Raw genomic sequence first — 19,766 nt, 5'->3', positions numbered from 1 at the left:
CCTGGGTGGCTCAGTCGTTAAGCGTCTGCCTTCGGCTCAGGTCATGATCCCAGGGTCCTGGGATCGAGTCCCACATCGGGCTCGCTGCTCAGCGGGAAGCCTGCTTCTCCCTCTCCCACTCCCCCTGCTTGTGTTCCTGTTCTCGCTGTCTCTCTCTGTCATATAAATAAATAAAATCTTTAAAAAAAAAAAAAATAATAATAATAGCTGCAGCTAAAATTAATTGATTATTTTCTTAAATAAAATAAAATAGGGTACCTGGGTGGCTCAGTCGTTAAGCGTCTGCCTCCGGATCAGGTCATGGTCCCAGGGTCCTGGGATCGAGTCCCACATCAGGCTCCCCGCTCAGCGGGAAGCCTGCTTCTCCCTCTCCCACTCCCCCTGCTTGTGTTCCCTCTCTCGTGTGTCTCTCTCTGTCAAATAAATAAATAAAAATAAATAAATAAAATGAAAATAATTATTTATTATCTACCAGGAGCTCACTTGCCCTCCCATGCACTCTCTTTTCTACATATATGAATATACATGCATATGTGCTATATGAGTATATTGCATATGTATACATGTATATACATATACATTATGTATATGTGCATACATTTATCTATGTACACGCACACATACGTTCACACACACACTAACTCATTTGATTCCCATAACCACCTTATGAATTAGGTTTTATTCTTACTCCCATTTTTACATAGAAAAAACAGGCTCACGTGAGAGTTAAGTTCAGAATCAGGCGCCCCTCCCATCCAGAGATGTTTTTAGATAATTTAAGAGAAAACTTTCTAACTTATAGAACTGGGCTGATTTGGGAGGTTGTAAACTCTGTTTTTGGTAGTATTCAAGGATAGAATGTATAATCATCTGTCCAGGATACGGGAGAAGCAATCATTTTGTTGGGTCGATATTTAAGTCACTAATTCCAATATTCTCTTGTTTGGCTTTTGGAAGAAAACAAAGATTGTTCAAATAAGGCTTGTGACAATGAATGTAGCTCCTTTTTCTCCCCTAAGTGCACTAGATAATGCCCCAGCTGATCAGCTCTGCAGAGCTAATCACTGATACAACCATTTTCATCTCTGGATTGGACTCCTGGGCAAAAGGAGGGATATTCAACCTAAAATTGAAGATGCCCTTGTTCTACAACCTAGAAATTTTACTTCTAATACTTTAGAGGAACTGTTACATGTGTGTACAAGTAGACATGGGCAAGGAACACTACTTCCAGCCCTGTTGTAATAGCAAAAAAAAAAAGTCAAAACAACCTAATTGTCCTGGAGGCGAAAGGATGAATGAATTATCGTTTGTTCATACAGTGAAGTACTACACAACCAATTAATTTATTTACATGTTATCAAGATAGATAAATCTTTACAACATAATAATGAATGGAAAAAAGGAAGTTGAAAGATGATGCATTCAGTATGATATTTATGTAAAATTTAACACAAAAATATCACATATTATAGATACATATGCGGTAAAAGTACACAAATTGAAATGGGAAAGACATGCAGCAATTTTGGGAGAATGGTTGCCACTGAGAAAAAGGAAGAAAGAAGAGATGAGGGATGATGTTTTAGCTATATTTGTAACATTTTATTTTTTTAATTTTTAATTTTTATTTTTTTTAAAGATTTTATTTATTTGACAGAGGCACAGCGAGAGAGAGGGAACACAAGCAGGGGGAGTGGGAGAGGGAGAAGCAGGCTTCCCGCGGAGCAGGGAGCCCAATGCGGGGCTGGATCCCAGGACCCTGGGATTATGACCTGAGCCGAAGGCAGACGCTTAACGACTGAGCCACCCAGGCGCCCCTATTTGTAACATTTTATTTTTATTTTTTTTTTTAAGGTTTTATTTATTTATTTGACAGAGAGAAACACAGCTAGAGAGGGAACACAAGCAGGGGGAGTGGGAGAGGGAGAAGCAGGCTCCCCGCGGAGCAGGGAGCCTGATGCGGGGCTCAATCCCAGGACCCTGGGACCAGGACCTGAGCCGAAGGCAGACGCTTAACGACTGAGCCGCCAGGGGCCCCTATTTGTAACATTTTATATCTTAAAAGATCAGAAGCAAATATAGCAAAATATTCAAATATTAAATTTTTATCTTGGGGGTTATATTATTAACTGTACTTTGTGAAAGTTTGCAAAAGTTTATAATTACTTGTTAAAATTTTATTTTTTTTTTTTATTTTTAAAGATTTTATTTATTTATTTGACAGAGAGAGACACAGCGAGAGAGGGAACACAAGCAGGGGGAGTGGGAGAGGGAGAAACAGGGTCCCTGGATGCCGGGCTCTATCCCGGGACTCCGGATCATGACCTGAGCCGAAGGCAGACGCTTAACGACTGAGCCACCCAGACGGTCCTATTTGTTAAAATTTTTAAAATTAAATAAGGGGCAAAAAATCCATCTTGACACAGGCACCAAACTAAAGGTCTAGTAAAAAGAAAAAAGTTAGGGCGCCTGGGTGGCTCAGCTGGTTAAGCGACTGCCTTCAGCTCAGGTCATGATCCTGGAGTCCGGGGATCGAGTCCCGCATTGGGCTCCCCCCTGCTCAGCGAGGAGCCTGCTTCTCCCTCTGACCCTCCCCCCTCTCATGTACTCTCTCTCATTCTCGCTCTCTCAAATAAATAAATAAATCTTTAAAAAAAAAAAAGAAAAAAAGTTAAAAGTCTGTATCTGTACTCTGGTAATTATTATTATACAAGAATCTCATTGTTTAAAAAAAAACAACAGGTTCTACCTCCTTGTATTTTCTTTAGGACTTGTAGTTGCAAACATTTGGGGAGTACAGTCTGGGTCACTGTAAGAAAAGGTTGAGACTTGCTGATTTCAGCTGGTCTCTTCATTTTACCAAGGAGAAAACGATGGCCTACAACAGTTCAGTGACTAGCCTAAAGTCACAAATTACCAAGGGCCCAACCTGTCCACTCCAGTCCGACTGGTCCATCCAGAGTATCCAAACTCATCTTAAAGACACTGCACCTTTGTTCAAGTTGTTCCCTTTACTTGGAATCATGCTCCTACTGCCATTTATCTAACTGATCGGTTCTTTCTCTAAAGCTCTACTCAGCTCGGCCAAGAAAGAGTTAGCCAATCTCATTCCCCAAACTAGGGTCTGAATGTTAAAGTTGAGCAGGCTCTAAAGGGTTCCCTGCTAGGCACCCTCAGTTCTCTGATCGGTCCTTCCCAGGAAGGCATGTTCTCTGTCTCACAGAGAAACACATTTTTGTGTTTGAACTACTCTGATCATGAGGCAGCCCTTAATAAAAGTTCTTATTTGTCTTAACTCTGTTCTCTGTAACAACATAGATTTTGTATATTAAATGAGGTGGTATTTGTGTAAACTGTAAAGGCCTAGGCCAATTTGGTGAGGGGTGGCAAGAGTGGCAGTCATAATAATCCCTTTTCCACTTAAAAAAGTTTCAGATAATGAATACAGCTCTCATGTCCCTAGTGAGTCTTTTCTTTCCTAAACAAAATGTATCCATTTCCTTCTGATACAGCTGGAAAAAAAGGGGGGGCGCACAAAGATTGATGTTAGTGAGGAGGACATTCAAGAGAATATGTCAAGGAATCCTATGGCATTTCCAAAAGAAGCATCCCAAAAATATCTATGCAAGGATAGCCCCACTAGAAGGGTTAGCAGATGGAACTGTTTTCAGTTACAGGTAATGTATAACCTGACCAGCAGTGGCTTTAACCATGAAGGTGAGATTTCTCACATTAACAAGAGGTCCTGAGGTAGGCAATTGCTGTAATTAGTTCAGCTGCTCAGCATAATTCATTTCTATTTTTTCTGCTCCAGGATCTTTAGTTTTGGTTTTTCACTCTAGTAATAAAATGGCTGCTGCAGCACCAAGCATCATATCTACGATAAAGGCAAAAAGAATCGAGGTGGGGCAGGGGAGAGAAGCATCACTAGCTGTCTTTTATTAAGAAAGCAAAAGCTTTTGGGGCGCCTGGGTGGCTCAGTCGTTAAGCATCTGCCTCCGGCTCAGGTCATGATCCCAGGGTCCTGGGATTGAGCCCCGCATTGGGCTCCCTGCTTGGCGGGAAGCCTGCTTCTCCCTCTCCCACTCCCCCTGCTTGTGTTCCCTCTCTCGCTGTGTCTCTCTCTGTCAAATAAATAAATAAAATCTTAAAAAAAAAAAAAAAAAAGAAAGAAAGCAAAAGCTTTTTAGAAGCCCCCAAAGGGTGTTGTATCTTACTTGCCAGAACTGTCTTGTAACTACCTACAAGGTAGGTTTGGGAAAGTCTGGAAAGCAATTATTTAGCATTTCCAGCCTCTATATTGCAAGAGGAGGCCAAGGAAAAGAGATTAATGAATAGATATTGGGCTAGCCGCACTAGGAATATGTGCTATAAAACCTTTCAAGATGGTAGTTTGGGGCATAACTCAGAGTCCAGGGGCCACACCTAGTTCTGTATGGTTAGATTCTCGGCAGTGCCAGGGTTCCTAGTATCAGTCAAAATCAGGGAGATAACTTCTGATAATCAAACTCAGAAAAAACAGATCAAATAGAATTCAGTGTTTTAATGTACATGGGGAAGAGTTAACCTTGCAGTCGATAGACCAGGTTTCCTTCCCCGGGGACCAGGTTAGTGCACCAAGGCACGAAAAAGCCAAGACTCTGTTACCTGTTGGATGAGCAGGTTATTTAGACTCTTTATGCTTCTGTAAATAGAGTATACCATATGCCACCATCTACTTGACAAGAGTTATAAATAGAAATTAGCAGTATGTATGTAGAACACATTGAAATTGTGACATTCAAATTTTAAAACACCAATGAATTGGAGGACTAACACTACCCAACTTCAAGACTTATTATAAAGTTATAATAATCAAGACAGAGAGAGGGGCGCCTGGGTGGCTCAGTTGGTTAAGTGTCTGCCTTTGGCTCAGGTCATGATCCCAGGGTCCTGGGATCGAGCCCCGCATTGGGCTCCCTGCTCGGCGGGAGGCCTGCTTCTCCCTCTCCGCCTCCCCCTGCTTGTGTTCCCTCTCTCGCTGTGTCTCTCTCTGTCAAATAAATAAATAAAAATCTAAAAAAAAAAAAAAAAATCAAGACAGAGTGGTATTGGCAAAAGCACAGACAAATACATTAATGGAACAGAATAGAGAACCCCAAAAAAGACCCACACAAATATAGTCAACTGTTTGTTGACAAACAAGCAAAGACTATTTAATGGAGAAAAGATATTCTTCTCAAAAAATGGTGCTGGATGGGGCACCTGGGTGGCTCAGTCGTTAAGCGTCTGCCTTCGGCTCAGGTCACGGTCCCAGGGTCGTGGGATCGAGCCCCACATTGGGCTCCCTGCTCAGCGGGAAGCCTGCTTCTCCCTCTCCCACTCCCCCTGCTTGTGCTCCCTCTCTCGCTTTGTCTCTCTCTGTCAAATAAATAAATAAAAAACCTTTAAAAAAAAAATGGTGCTGGAATAACTGGACATCCACATACTAAAAAAAAAAAAAAAAAGAATCTAGATACTGCCCTTATATCTTTCACAAAAATTAACTCATAATGGATCATAGACTTAATGTAAAACATAAAACGATAAGACTTCTTGAAGATAACAAAGGAGAAAATTTAGGTAACCCTGAGTGGGGTGATGAGTTTTTAGATCCATGAAAGAAAAACTTGAAAACCTGGACATCATTAAAATTAAAAACTTCTGCTCTGCAAAAGACACTTTTAAGAGGATGAAAAGACAAACCCCAGACTGGGAAAAAAAATTTGCAAAACACATATCAGCTAATGGACTTGTATTCAAATCATATAAAGATCTCTTAAAACTCAACAAGAAGACAAACAACCCAATTAAAAAATGGACAGAGATCTTGGGGTACCTGGGTGGCTCAGATGGTTAAGCCATCTACCTTCAGCTGGGGTCATGATTCCAGGGTACTGGGATCGAGCCCCACGTCCAGCTCCTGGCTCAGCAGGGAGCCTCCATCTCCCTCTCCCTCTGCCTCTTCCCCTGATCATGCTTTCTCTCTCTCTCTCTCTGTATCTCTGTGTCTCAAATGAATGAATTAAAAAAATAATTTTTTTAGATAAAATAAAAAATAAAAAATGGACAAAGATCTGGACATCTCACCAAAGAAGATATATAGGCAGTAAATAAGCATATGCTTTCAAGATGCTCAACATCAGCTGTCTTTAGAGAATTGCAACCTGGGCGCCTCGGTGGCTCAGTCAGTTAAGCATCTTCCTTTGGCTAAGGTCATGATCTCAGGGTCTCTGTTCAGTGGGGAGTCTGCTTCTCCCTCTCACTCTCCCTCTCTCTCTCTCAAGTAAATAAATAAAATCTTTTAAAAAGAGAGAATTGCAACTTAAAACAACAAGATATTACTACAAATGTATGAGAATGGCTAAAATCCAAAAAACTAACAATACCAAATGCTGGCAAGGATGTAGAGCAATAGTAACTTTTTTGTTAACTAGTTGGCTGATTTTTTTTTTAATTTAATTTTTAAATTTAAATTCAATTAGTTAACATAGAATGTATTATTCGTTTCAGAGGTAGAAGTCAGTGATTCATCAGTCTTTTATTTAATTTAAATTTTTTTTTTTTTTTGGTGGGCAGCAAAGCAAGGTTTATTGAGCGATAGCAAAGTGATAGTAAAAGCTCCCAAGGAGGGAGGGGACCCAAGGGGGTTGCCACTGGAATTTCTACCTCTAGGGGTTTTTATGGGCTTTGTTGTCAGACTGTTTTAATCTGATTAACCCTCCCAGTGCCTGTCATCCAATCAGGTTTTTGGGAAACCTATCATATGGGAAAGGGTGAAGGCTCCTTCCAGGGTGGTGTAAAATCCTTTTAAGGTTGTTTTCCTCTTAGGGCAGGGGGTGGGGGGCCCTTGTCCTTGCCTGCTCGCCTTCCAATTATCCTTCATCATTCCCCCGCCTCTGAAGAGGTAGCCCTAACTGCTGTTAGAGACGAAGGGCGACAGCTGATCGTAGCTACTTCCTGCAGTCTTTTTTTTTTTTTTAAGATTTTATTGATTTATTTGAGAGATAGAGAGAGGGAGGGAAAGAGAGAGAGAGGATAAGCCAGGGGGAGGGGCAGAGGGAGAGGGATAAGCAGACTCCCACTGTGCAGGGAGCCTGATGCTGGGCTCAATCCCAGGACTCTGAGATCATGACCTGAGCTGACGGCAGATGCTTCACCGACTGAGCCACCCAGGAGTCCCCATCAGTTTTATATAATACCCAGTGCTCATTACATCACATGCCCTCTTTAATGTCCATCATCCAGTTACTGCATCACCCTACCCACCTTCCCTCCAGCAACCCTCAGTTTGTTTCCTATGATTAAGAATCTCCTATGGTTTGTCTCCCTCTCTGGTTTTGTCTTGTTTCATTTTTTCCTCTCTTCTCCTATGATCCTTTGTTTTGTTTCTTAAATTCCACATATGAGTGAGATCATATGATAATTGTCTTTCTCTGATTGACATATTTTGCTTAGCATGATACCCTCTAGTTCCATCCACATCTTTGCAAATGGCAAGATTTCTTTTTTTTTCCTTGATGACGGAGTAGTATTCCATTGTATATATATATATATATATACCACATCTTCTTTATCCATTCATCTGTCAATGGACATCTGGGCTCTTTCCATAGATTGGCTACTGTGGACACTGCTGCTATAAACATTGGGGTGCATGTACCCCTTCCGATCACTACATTTGTATCTTTGGGGTAAATACCCACTAGTGCAATTCTTGGGTTGTAGGGTAACTTTATTTTCAACTTTTTGAGGAACCTCCATACTGTTTTCCAGAGTGGCTGCACCAGCTTGCATTCCCACCAACACTGCAGGAGGGTTCCCCCTTCTCCACATTCTCGCCAACATCTGTCGTTTCCTGACTTGTTAATTTTAGCCATTCTGACTGGTGTGAGGTGGTATCTCATTGTGGTTTTGATTTGTATTTCCCTGATGCTGAGTGATGTTGAGCACTTTTTCATGTGTCTGTTGGCCATTTGGATGTCTTCTTTGAGAAATCCCTGTTCATGTCTTCTACCCTATCGTGATTGGATTATTTGTTCTTTGGGTGTTGAGTTGGTAAGTTCTTTATAGATTTCGGATACTAGACCTTTCTCTGATATGTCATTTGCAAATATCATCTCCCATTCTGTCAGTTGTCTTTTGGCTTTGTTGCCTGTTTCCTTTGCTGTGCAAAACTTTTTATCTTGATAAAGTCCCAATAGTTCATTTTGCCTTCGTTTCCCTATGGAGATGTGTCTAGCAAGAAGTTGCTGTGGCTGAGGTCACAGAGGTTGCTGGTTGTGTTCTCCTCTAGGATTTTGATGGATTCTTGTCTCACATTTAGGTCTTTCATCTGTTTTGAGTCTATTTTTGTGTATGGTGTAAGGAAATGGTCCAGTTTCATTCTTCTGCATGTGGCTGTCCAATTTTCCCAACACCATTTGTTGAAGAGGCTGTCTTTTTTTCATTGGATATTCTATCCTGCTTTGTTGAAGATCAGTTGACCATAGTGTTCAGGGTCCATTTCTGGGTTCTCTATTCATTTCATTGATATATGTGTCTGTTTTTGTGCCATACCGTACTGTTTTGATGATGACAGCTTTGTAATAGAGCTTGAGGTCCGGAATTGTGATACCACCATCTTTGGTTTTCTTTTTCAACATTCCTTTGGCTATTTGGTGTCTTTTCTGGTTCAAAACAAATTTTAGGATTATTTGTTCCAGCTCTATGAAAAAAGTTGATGGTATTTTGAAAGGGATTGCATTGAATGTATAGATTGCTCAAGGTAGCATGGAAATTTTAACAATATTTGTTCTTTCACTCCATGAGCATGGAATACCATTTCTTTGTGTCTTCCTCAATTTCTTTCATGGATATTCTATAGTTTTCTGAGTACAGATCCTTTGCCTCTTTGCTTAGGTTTATTTCTAGGTATCTTATGGTTTTGGGTGCAATTGTAAGTGGGATCAACTCCTTAATTTCTCTTTCTTCTCTCTCGTCGTTAGTGTATAGAAATGCAACTGATTTCTGTGCATTGATTTTATATCCTGCCACTTTGCTGAATTCCTGTATGAGTTCTAACAATTTTGGGGTGGAATCTTTTGGGTTTTCCACATAGTGTATCATGTCATCTGTGAAGAGTGAGAGTTTGACTTCTTTGCCCATTTGGATGCCTTTTATTTCTTTTTGTTGTCTGATTGCTGAGGCTAGGACTTCTAGTACTATGTTTCTTTTTTCTTTTTTTCCTATCTTTTCTTTTAGTACTATATTGAACAGCAGTAATGAGAGTGGATATTCCTGCCGTGTTTCTGACCTTAGGCGAAAAGCTCTCAGTTTTTCCCCATTGAGAAGGATATTTGCTGTGGGCTTTTCATATATGGCTTTTATGATATTGAGGTATGTTCCCTCTATCCCTACACTGTGAAGAGTTTTATTCAAGAAAGAATGCTGTACTTTGTCAAATGCTTTTTCTGTATCTATTGAGAGGATCATATAGTTCTTGTCCTTTCTTTTATTTATGTAGTGTATCACATTGATTGATTTGTGGATGTTGAACCACTCTTGTAACCCAGGAGTAAATCCCACTTGGTCATGGTGAATAATCCTTTTACTGTACTGCTGGATCCTGTTGGCTAGTATTTTGGTGAGAATTTTTGCATCCATGTTCATCAGGTATACTGGACTGTAATTTTCCCTTTTGGTGGGGTCTTTGTCTGGTTTGGGGATCAAGGTAATGCTGGCCTCATAAAAAGATTTTGGAAGTTTTCCTCCCATTTCTATTTTTTTAAATAGTTTCAGAAGAATAAGTATTAAATCTTCTTTAAATGTTTGGTAGAATTCCCCTCGCCCTGGACTGTTGTTTTTGGGGAGATTTTTGATTACTGCTTCAATTTCCTTGCTGGCTATGGGTCTGTTCAGGTTTTCTATTTCTTCCTGTTTCAGTTTTGGTAGTTTATACATCTCTAGGAATGCATCCATTTCTTCCAGATTGCCTAATTTTTTGGCATATCTCATAATATGTTCTTATAATTGTTTGTATCTCTTTGGTGTTGGTTGTGATCTCTCCTCTTTTATTCATTATTTTATTTATTTGGGTCCTTTCTCTTTTCTTTTTGACAAGTCTGCCAGGGGTTTATCAATCTTATTAATTTTTTTTTTAGGATTTTTTTTTTTTTAAATTTATTTGACAGAGAGAGACACAGTGAGAGAGGGAACACAAGCAGGGGGAGTGGGAGAGGAAGAAGCAGGCTTCCTGTGGAGCAGGGAGCCCGATGCGGGGCTTGATCCCAGGACCCTGGGATCATGACCTGAGCTGAAGGTAGACGCTTATTGACTGAGCCACCCAGGCATCCCTCAATCTTATTAATTCTTTCAAAGAACCAGCTCCTAATTTCATTGATCTGTTCTACTGTTCTTTTGGTTTGTATTTCATTGATTTCTGCTCTAATCTTTATTAATTCTCTTCTCCTGCTGGGTTTAGGCTTTATTTGCTTTTCTTTCTCCAGCTCCTTAAGGTGTAAGGTTAGGTTCTGTATTTGAGACTTTTCTTGTTTCTTGAGAAAGGTTTGTATTGCTATATACTTCCCTCTTAGGACTGCCTTTGCTGCATCCCAAAGGTTTTGAACAGTTGTGTTTTCATTTTCATTTGTTTCCATGAATTTTTAAAATTCTTCTTTAATTTCCTCATTGACCCATCCATTATTTAGTAGGATGCTCTTTAGCCTCCATGTCTTTGAGTTCTTTCCAAATTTCCTCTTGTGATTGAGTTCCAGTTTCAAAGCATTTTGGCCCAAAAATAAGCAGGGAATGATCTCAGTCTTTTGGTACCTGTTGAGACCTGATTTGTGAACCAGTATTTGATCTATTCTGGAGAATGTTCCATGTGCACTTGAGAAGAATGTGTATTCTGTTGCTTTAGGATGGAATGCTCTGAATATATCTGTGAAGTCCATCTGGTCTAGTGTGTCATTCCAAGCTCTTGTTTTCTTGTTGATCTTCTGCTTAGATGATCTGTCCATTGCAGTGAGTGGGGTGTTAAAGTCCCCTACTATTATTGTATTGTTATCAACACATTTCTTTAATTTTGTTTTTAATCGGTTTATATAATTGGCTGCTCCCATGTTAGGGGCATAAATATTTACAATTGTTAGATCTTCTTGTTGGCTAGGCCCTTTAATTATGATATAGTGTCTTCCTCATCTCTTATTACAGCCTTTGGTCTAAAATATAATTTGTCAGATATAAGGATTTCCACCCCAGCTTTCTTTTGATGTCCATTAGCATGATAAATGGTTTTCCACCCCCTCACTTTAAATATGGAGGTGTCTTTGGGTCTAAAATGAGTCTCTTGAAGACGGCATATTGATGGATCTTGCTTTTTTTTTTTTAAAGATTTTATTTATTTATTTGACAGAGAGAGACACAGCGAGAGAGGGAACACAAGCAGGGGGAGTGGGAGAGGGAGACGCAGGCTTCCCGCTGAGCAGGGAGCCTGATGCGGGGCTCGATCCCAGGACCCTGGGACCGTGGCCTGAGCCGAAGGCAGACGCTTAACGACTGAGCCACCCAGGTGCCCCTGGATCTTGCTTTTTTATCTAATTTGATACCTTGTGTTTTTTTATTGGGTCTTTTGATTAGCCCATTTACATTCAGAGTAACTATTGAAAGATATGAATTTAGTGCCATTGTATTTCCTGTAAAGTCACTGTTTCTATATATTGTCTCTGTTCCTTTCTGGTCTATATTACTTTTGGGCTCTCTGCTTAAAGGATTCCTTTTAATATTTCTTGTAGGGCTGGTTTAGTGATCACAAATTCTTTTAGTTTCTGTTTGTCCTGGAAACTTTTTATCTCTCCTACTTTGAATGGCATCCTAGCTGGATAAAGTATTCTTGGCTAGAGCAATAGTAACTTCCATTCATTGCTGGTGGGAACGTAAAATGGCACAGCCACTTTGGAAAACAGCCTGGCAGTTATTAGAAAGCTAAACATAGTCTTACCATATGATCCTGTGATTGTACTCTTAGGTGTTCACCCAAATAAATTGAAACTTATGTCAAAACAAAACCTGCATATAAATATTTACAGCAGCTTTATTCGTAACTGCCCAAAACTGGAAGCAATCAAAATGGCCTTCAAATAGTGAGTGGATAAATAAGCCATGGTACATCCATACAGTGGAATAGTAATCAATGATAAAAGGAAATGAACCGGGGCACCTGGGTGGCTCAGCCGTTTAGCGTCTGCCTTCGGCTCAGGTCATGATCCCAGGGTCCTGGGATTGAGCCCCGCATCGGGCTCCTTGCTCAGCAGGGAAGCCTGCTTCTCCCTCTCCCACTCCCCCTGCTTGTGTTCCCTCTCTCGCTGTCTCTCTCTGTCAAAAAATAAATAAAAATTAAAAAAAAAAAATAAAAAAACAACCAAACTCTTTAAAAAAAAAAAAGAAATGAACTATCAGAAAATATGGAAGCAACCCAAATGTCCATCTATAAATGAATGGATGAGGAAGATGTGGTATATATATATATCCATCCATATATATATCCATATATATACCAAATATCATATATTTGTCTTTGACTTATTTCACTTAGCGTTATATCCTCTAGATCTGTCCATGTTGTTGCAAAAGGCAGGATTTCTTTTTTTTTTTTAAAGATTTATTTTATTTTATTTATTTGAGAGAGCGAGAATGAGAGAGAGTACATGAGAGGGGGGAGGGTCAGAGGGAGAAGCAGGCTCCTTGCTGAGCAGGGAGCCTGATGTGGGACTCGATCCCGGGACTCCAGGATCATGACCTGAGCCGAAGGCAGTCGCTTAACCAACTGAGCCACCCAGGCGCCCGCAAAAGGCAGGATTTCATTCTTTTTTTATGACTAATATCACATTGTGCAAATGTGGATATACATACATACATATATGTACATATATGCACATATATACATATATGGGTACATATATACATATGCATATGGATACATATATCTATATATATCCATATATATGTATGTGGTGTGTGTGTGTATATACACACACATATATATCCATATACACAGAATGGAGTATTACTCAGTCATAAAAAAGAATGAAATCCTGCCATTTGCAATAACATAGACAGATCTAGAGGATATAATGCTAAGTGAAATAAGTCAAAGACAAATACCATATGATTTCACTCATATGTGGAATTTAAGGGGAAAAAATGACCAATGATAAAAAGACAACAAAAAAAGACTCTTTTTTTTTTAGACTCTTAAATATGGAGAACAAACTGGTGGTTACCAGACGGAGGGTGCATGGGGGGGATGGGTGAAATAGGTGAAGGGGATTAAGAGTACACTCATCATGATGAACACTGAGTAATGTATAGAACTGTTGAATCACTATATTGTACACCTGGAACTAATATACCACTGTATGTTAACTATACCAGAATTTAAAACAAATACAAAAATTTAAAATGTGTGATTACAAAAAAAAAAAAAAGACAAAACGCGATGAGCTATCAAGCCACAAAAGACATGGTGGAAACTTAAATGCATATCACTTAGTGAAAGAAGCCAATCTGAAAAGGCTACATATTATATGATTCCAACTGTATGATATTCTGGAAAAGGCAAAATTATAGAGATAATAAAAAAATCAGTGTTTTCTAGGGGCTTGGGGAGGAATTAGAAAGGGACGGATGAAAAGAGGATTTGGGGGGCAGTGAAACTATTCTATATGATTCTGTAATGGTGGATATTACATTATGTATTTATCAAAACCCATATTGCTGTACACAACCCAAACACTGAACCCTAATGTAAACTATGGACTTTGTTAATATAGCAATATTGGTTCAACAGTAATAAATGTACTATATTAATGCAAAATATTAATAATAGAAGAAACTGTTGGGGAGGATAGAAAAGGAATATATGGGCCTCTCTGTACTATCTACTCAGTTTTATATAAAACTTAAACTGTTCTAAAAAATAAAATCTGTTAATTAAAAAAGAGAGATAGATGCTTTTTGACACATTTCTTTGTTTTTTAATTACATTTTGATGCTGACAAAGATGGAGAAGAATGGGCAACCTTGCATACTGCTAAAATAAAACAGGGAGAAAGGGGAGAAGATAGTTGCAACATATATAAATTAAAAGAGCTGATATTCAGAACATATAAAGAATTACTACAAGTCATACACAAAAAAAGAATTACTACAAATCAGTAAGGACAGATGTCCTTAAAAATAAAGGGCAAGATAGGGGTGTCTGGCTGGCTCAGTTGGAAGAGCATGAGATTCTTGATCTTAGGGGTCATGAGTTCGAGCCCCACATTGGATGTAGAGATTACTTAAAAATAAATAAATAAACTTAATAAAATAAAGGGCAAGATAAAAATGGACAAGGTGCTTGAATAAGCACATACAGGAAGAGGAAATTCATATGGCCATTAAACATATGAAAAGTTGCTCAACCTCAGTCATGAGGCTGCAAATTAAAACTACATGAGATCTCTCAGGGCGCCTGGATAGCTCAGTTCGTTAAGCGTCTACTTTCAGCTCAGGTCATGATCCCAGAGTCCCGGGATCGAGCCCCGTATCAGGCTCCCTGCTCAGCAGGTAGTCTGCTTCTCCCTCTGCCCTTCACCCCACTCATGTTCTCTCTGGCTCGCTCTCTCTCAAATGAATAAAATCTTTAAAAAAATAAAAATAAATAAAACTACATGAGATCTCAATACTTACCCACAAAAATGTTTAAAATTAAAGGTTGACATTACCAAGTTTTGGGAGGTGTGAAGCAACTCGAACTCTTATTTATTACTGGTAGGAATATAAAATGGTACAACCATTTGGGAAATCAATTTGACAGTATCAAGTAAATCTGAACATACATGCATATCCTCTACTCTAGCTAGATTGTGAGCATATGTTATGTTCATATGTATAATAAGATATGCACAAGAATATTTTTGACAACCAGCAAAATCGTAACCACCAAAACCTGAAAACAACCCAATGGTCATCAATAGTAAAATAGATCAGTAAACAGATAGATAAATTGTGATGTATTCATACAGTGGAATACTATATAGCAAGGAGAAGAGGGAAACTATGGCCACAAGCAACAACCTAGATGACTCTCATAAACATAATACCACAGAAAGGAGCTAGGCATGCTGTGTGATTCCACTTAAAATTTAGTCAGATTGATATATCTAGATCTAGGTCATCTAAAAGCTGTATAACAGGGGCGCCTGGGTGGCTCAGATGGTTAAGCATCTGCCTTCGGCTCAGGTCATGATCCCAGCGTCCTGGGATGGAGCCCCGCATCGGGTTCCCTGCTCGGCGGGAAGCCTGCTTTTTCCCTCTCCCACTCTCCCTGCTTGTGTTCCCTCTCTTGCTGTGTCTCTCTCTGTCAAATAAATAAAATCTTTAAAAAAAAATTAAAATAAAAATAAAAGCTGTATAACAGGGGTGCCTGGGTGGCTCAGTTGTTAAGCGTCTGCCTTCGGCTCAGGTCATGATCCCAGGGTCCTGGGATCGAGCCCCACATCGGGCTCCCTGCTCGGCGGGAAGCCTGCTTCTCCCTCTCCCACTCCCCCTGCTTGTGTTCACTCTCTCACGTTCTCTCTCTCTCTGTCAAATAAATAAAAATAAAATCTTTAAAAAAAAAAAAAAGCTGTATAACATACCACTGAGAAAAGATGACATAAAGATGTAGCAAAGATGTTGTTTAACCACCCATACATGTATGGATAAACAACTAGGTTACTTCCAGTATCTTTTGCTATTTTAAATAATGTTGCAAGGGGGTTGATTTCATGTAACTTTTCAAACCAGACAATTTCTTGTGAGACATATAAAGCATTTACATATTGAATAAATATGGGATGTACATGAAATAATACTTGATTTCAGAATTTTATTTATTTATTTATTTATTTTTAAAGATTTTATTTATTTATTTGACACAGAGAGAGAAAGAGAGAGCAAGCACAAGCAGGGGGAGTGGCAGGTACAGGAAGAGGGAGAAGCAGGCTCCCCGCCAAGCAAGGAGCCCGATGTGGGGCTCGATCCCAGGACCCCGGGATCATGACCTGAGTCGAAGGCAGACGCTTAACCGACTGAGCCACCCAGGCACCCCTGATTTCGGAATTTTAGCTGATGGGCAACAGTACAAGCAAAGGCCCAGCTGTAGAACCATTTGGCAGACGGGCTCTAATGAGGAGACTATCTTGGCTACTGCTAGATTTCCCAGAGGGCCAGTTTGGGTAGGGAAGGTGAGGGTGTTTTTTGTTGTTGTTGTTTTTGTTGTTGTTCTAATTTTCTTTTTGTTTGCTTTGTTTTGTTTTTGAGATTTGAGAGGGACAGAGAGAGAATGGGGTGGGAAGGGGCAGGGGGAGAGGGAGAGAGGGAATCCCAAGCAGATTCCCCGCTGAGCACGGAGCCCGACTCAGGGCTCAATCCCAGGATCCTGAGATCATGACCTAAGCTGAAACCAAGAGCCAGACACTTAACCGACTGACCCAGGTGCCCCTAGGGAAGTTAAGGTTTAATGGAGAGGATTGGAACCCCCTTTGAGGAGTTTAGACTGATATCCCCATAGGCATTGGGGAGTCTTTGAAAATTATTGATCAGGGGAAATACATCTAGTCGTCAGAGATTCACTGAACACTCACACTGCATTATGCACCAAACTAGGTAGACATCAGGCTTATAAAGACAAAAGACATTGTTCTATTTGCTTATAATATAGTGACAAAAGGGGTGCCTGGGTGGCTCAGTCGGTTAAGCGTCTGCCTTCGGCTCAGGTCATGATCCCGGGGTCCTGGGATCGAGCCCCGCGTCGGGCTCCCTGCTCAGCGGGAAGCCTGCTTCTCTCTCTCCCACTCCCCCTGCTTCTGTTCTCTCTCTTGCTGTGTCTCTCTCTGTCAAATAAATAAACAAAATCTTAAAAAATAAGAAAAAAAATAAAATTTTCCGTTTAATTTCTCATGGTAAATATCAATAGATATAACCCACAAAAAACAAAGTTTTTGAGGTTCTCAATAATTTTTAAGATTGTAAGGTAGTCCTGAAATCAAAAAGTTTGAGCTCCTCCCCTGGTCAATTGCTTTCAAACTTCTTAACAAGGTCTCACAAAAAAAAAAAAACAAGGTCTCACAGAGGGAACCCATTTTACATCATGACCCAGGATCCACCCATATACACAGAAGTATAATAAAAGGAGTTTCACAAACCAATATTCTGGCTCCCTATTCGAGATGCACATGGTGTTGTTGTTGTTGTTGTTGTTAAGGTTTTATTTATTTATTAGAGAGAGAGAGCAAGAGCGTGAGAGAGATCACAAGCAGAGGGGAGGGGCAGAGGGAGAGGGAGAAAGCAGGCTCCCTGCTGAGCAGGGAGCCCAATATGGGCCTCAAACCCAGGACCCTGGGATCATGATCTGAGCCAAAGGCAGACACTTAACTGAGCCACCCAGGTGCCCATACATGGTGTTTTCTATCTCATTTTAAAAATTAAAATGCTGATAACAGCTCACTAAATTGATTTCATGACTCACTAATGGGTAAAGACCTGGAACTTGAAATACACTGCTCTAGAGTCTAGATGATTGGAAATATGGAAGGAAGCTGAGCATTTGGAGAGGCCATGCTCAGTAGAACATGGTGTATATTTAATACTTGTTGAAGAAGTCAATGGGGGAAATGTCTTATTCTTCAAACTTCCAGTTCTCCAACTATGCAACATTTGCATAAAGCAAATAAATAGGTTACCAGGAAGATCAAGTAAGAAAAATGTAGAGGAAGTCTCTTTGTATACTACAAAATACTACAGAAATAGGAGGGTTTGCTGTTATAAAGAGCTGATAGAAATGTATAAAGATTACTGGCCTTAGAATCAGAAAACTTAGGTTAAATCTCAGCTGATGAGATTTAATGACTAACTCTGTGACTTGGGTATCACTACTAATAATTAATATTTATTGAGTGCTTACTGTATAACTGATATGGTGCTAAGCTTTAGTAAATGTTTATCTTCTTTAATACTTGTCATAACTTTATTCTTCAGGAACTGTCTTAGATTGTATTCATTTACATACATGGAAAATGAGGTTTGGAGAACTTAGATCATTTAGAAGTTACTTAGTTTAGAAGACTTTTTTCTCTGTTTGCTTCTTTGCCTACCCAGTATCTAATCTCTTTTCTTCTTTGAAGAACACCTGGATTTTCCTCAGGGAACCACTCCACCTACACACTTAGTCCATGTGGCTCAGGTGAACTGGCTATACCTCTTAGATTGGGGGCCGCTTTTGTGACCAGGCCAGCCATGTGGCACAATCCTCCCACGTGCCACAGCAATGGGTGGAGGGATGGTCATTTGACTCAGGTGGGACCAATCAGCGAATTCAGGGGCTTTTCCGACAATTGGCAAGGAGGTGTCTCTTTCTTCTGGACTGGTGGCTGTGTTCCTCTGACCCTGGAGCTGCAGTGACCAATACTGAGTGAGAGGTTGGTCACCTGAGGATGAGTCAACACGGAGCGGAGTAGAATGGAGATGTGGGGAGAGAGAGGGAGGAAGAGGAAGAGAGCGAGAGAACTTTGAGCTGCTGGATTCAGCCTGCAGACAAACAGATACCCATGAACTTTTCAGTTGCCAGAGCCAAAACATTCCCTTTTGTTCTTCAGTCAAAATTTTTTTAAAGATTTTATTTATTTATTTGAGAGAGAGAGAGAAATCAAGAGACAGCGCGAATGGAGGGTGAGGGGCAGAGGAAGAGGGAGAAGCAGACACCCCACTGAGCAGGGAGCCCAAGGAGGGTCTCAATCCCAGGACCCTGGGATTGTGACCTGAGCCGAAGGCAGATGCTTAACTGACGGAGCCACCCAGGCATCCCTTAAGTCAGTTAATTTAATTCAGTTGCTTCACATGCACTCACATAGCACTAAGGGCCAGGAACTATTCTAAGCACTTTACGGCTATTAACTAGTTTACTCTTCATGACAACCCTATGAAGGGAGGTGATACAGTTGTTTTCATTTTGTAAAAATGAGAAAGCCAAGGCACAAGATAGCTAAACAACGTGTCTGGCTCTCTCTTGGGATATTTGCCTTTAGAACCTGGCCAAGATTTGATCTGAGTCCAGACAGATCCCACACATTTACTCCTTTGCCAACATTTCTCAACCTCTCTTCACTTACCTTCCATCTTTGCCATTATTACCCTAGTCACAGACCTTCTATACTATTATTCATTGAATAGTTTCCCGTAAGTCCACTTTAAATCAAGTCACTTCTTTGATTTGTCCCAGGCTATAGTATCAGTGACATCATGAGCTTGATGTTTTCTAGGAAAAAACACGTTAGCTATTAACATGTGAAATATTTATCCATGTGTCAACTAAAATCACTGAGTCCCCCTGCCCCTCTTGCACTGCCTCCCACTTCCCTCACTGATGTGTCTTCATCTGTAAATAGGGCCCCTGATATGGGGTTGTTATTTAAAATAAATGAGGAGCCCCGTATAGGGCTCCCTGCTTAGTGGGGAGTCTGCTTCTCCCGCTGTCCCTCCGCCCACTTGTGCTCGCGCTCACTCTTGCCCACTCTCTCTCAAATAAATTTTTTTTTTCAAGATTTTATTTATTTATTTGACAGAGAGAGAGAGACAGCGAGAGCGGGAACACAAGCAGAGAAGTGGGAGAGGGAGAAGCAGGCTTCCCGCCGAGCAGGGAGCCCGATGTGGGGCTCGATCCCAGGACCCTGGAATCATGACCT

At 40.3% G+C, this 19,766-nt stretch overlaps 1 long non-coding RNA gene across 1 annotated transcript in view; it reads left to right on the top strand.

Moving 5' to 3' along the window:
* Window positions 1-19,766, top strand: part of LOC145721212 (uncharacterized) — a 229,064-nt gene continuing 209,298 nt past the window's right edge. The window contains exon 1 of the long non-coding RNA XR_014144753.1: window positions 1-40. This is a non-coding gene — a long non-coding RNA (uncharacterized LOC145721212). The remainder of the gene's footprint in view (window positions 41-19,766) is intronic.

The sequence above is a fragment of the Leptonychotes weddellii genome, chromosome 4 (genome assembly GCF_054177405.1).
Source record: "Leptonychotes weddellii isolate Sample4059 chromosome 4, ASM5417740v2, whole genome shotgun sequence".
Classification (NCBI taxonomy): Eukaryota; Metazoa; Chordata; class Mammalia; order Carnivora; family Phocidae; genus Leptonychotes; species Leptonychotes weddellii.
This window is presented reverse-complemented; position numbering and strand designations above follow the sequence as displayed.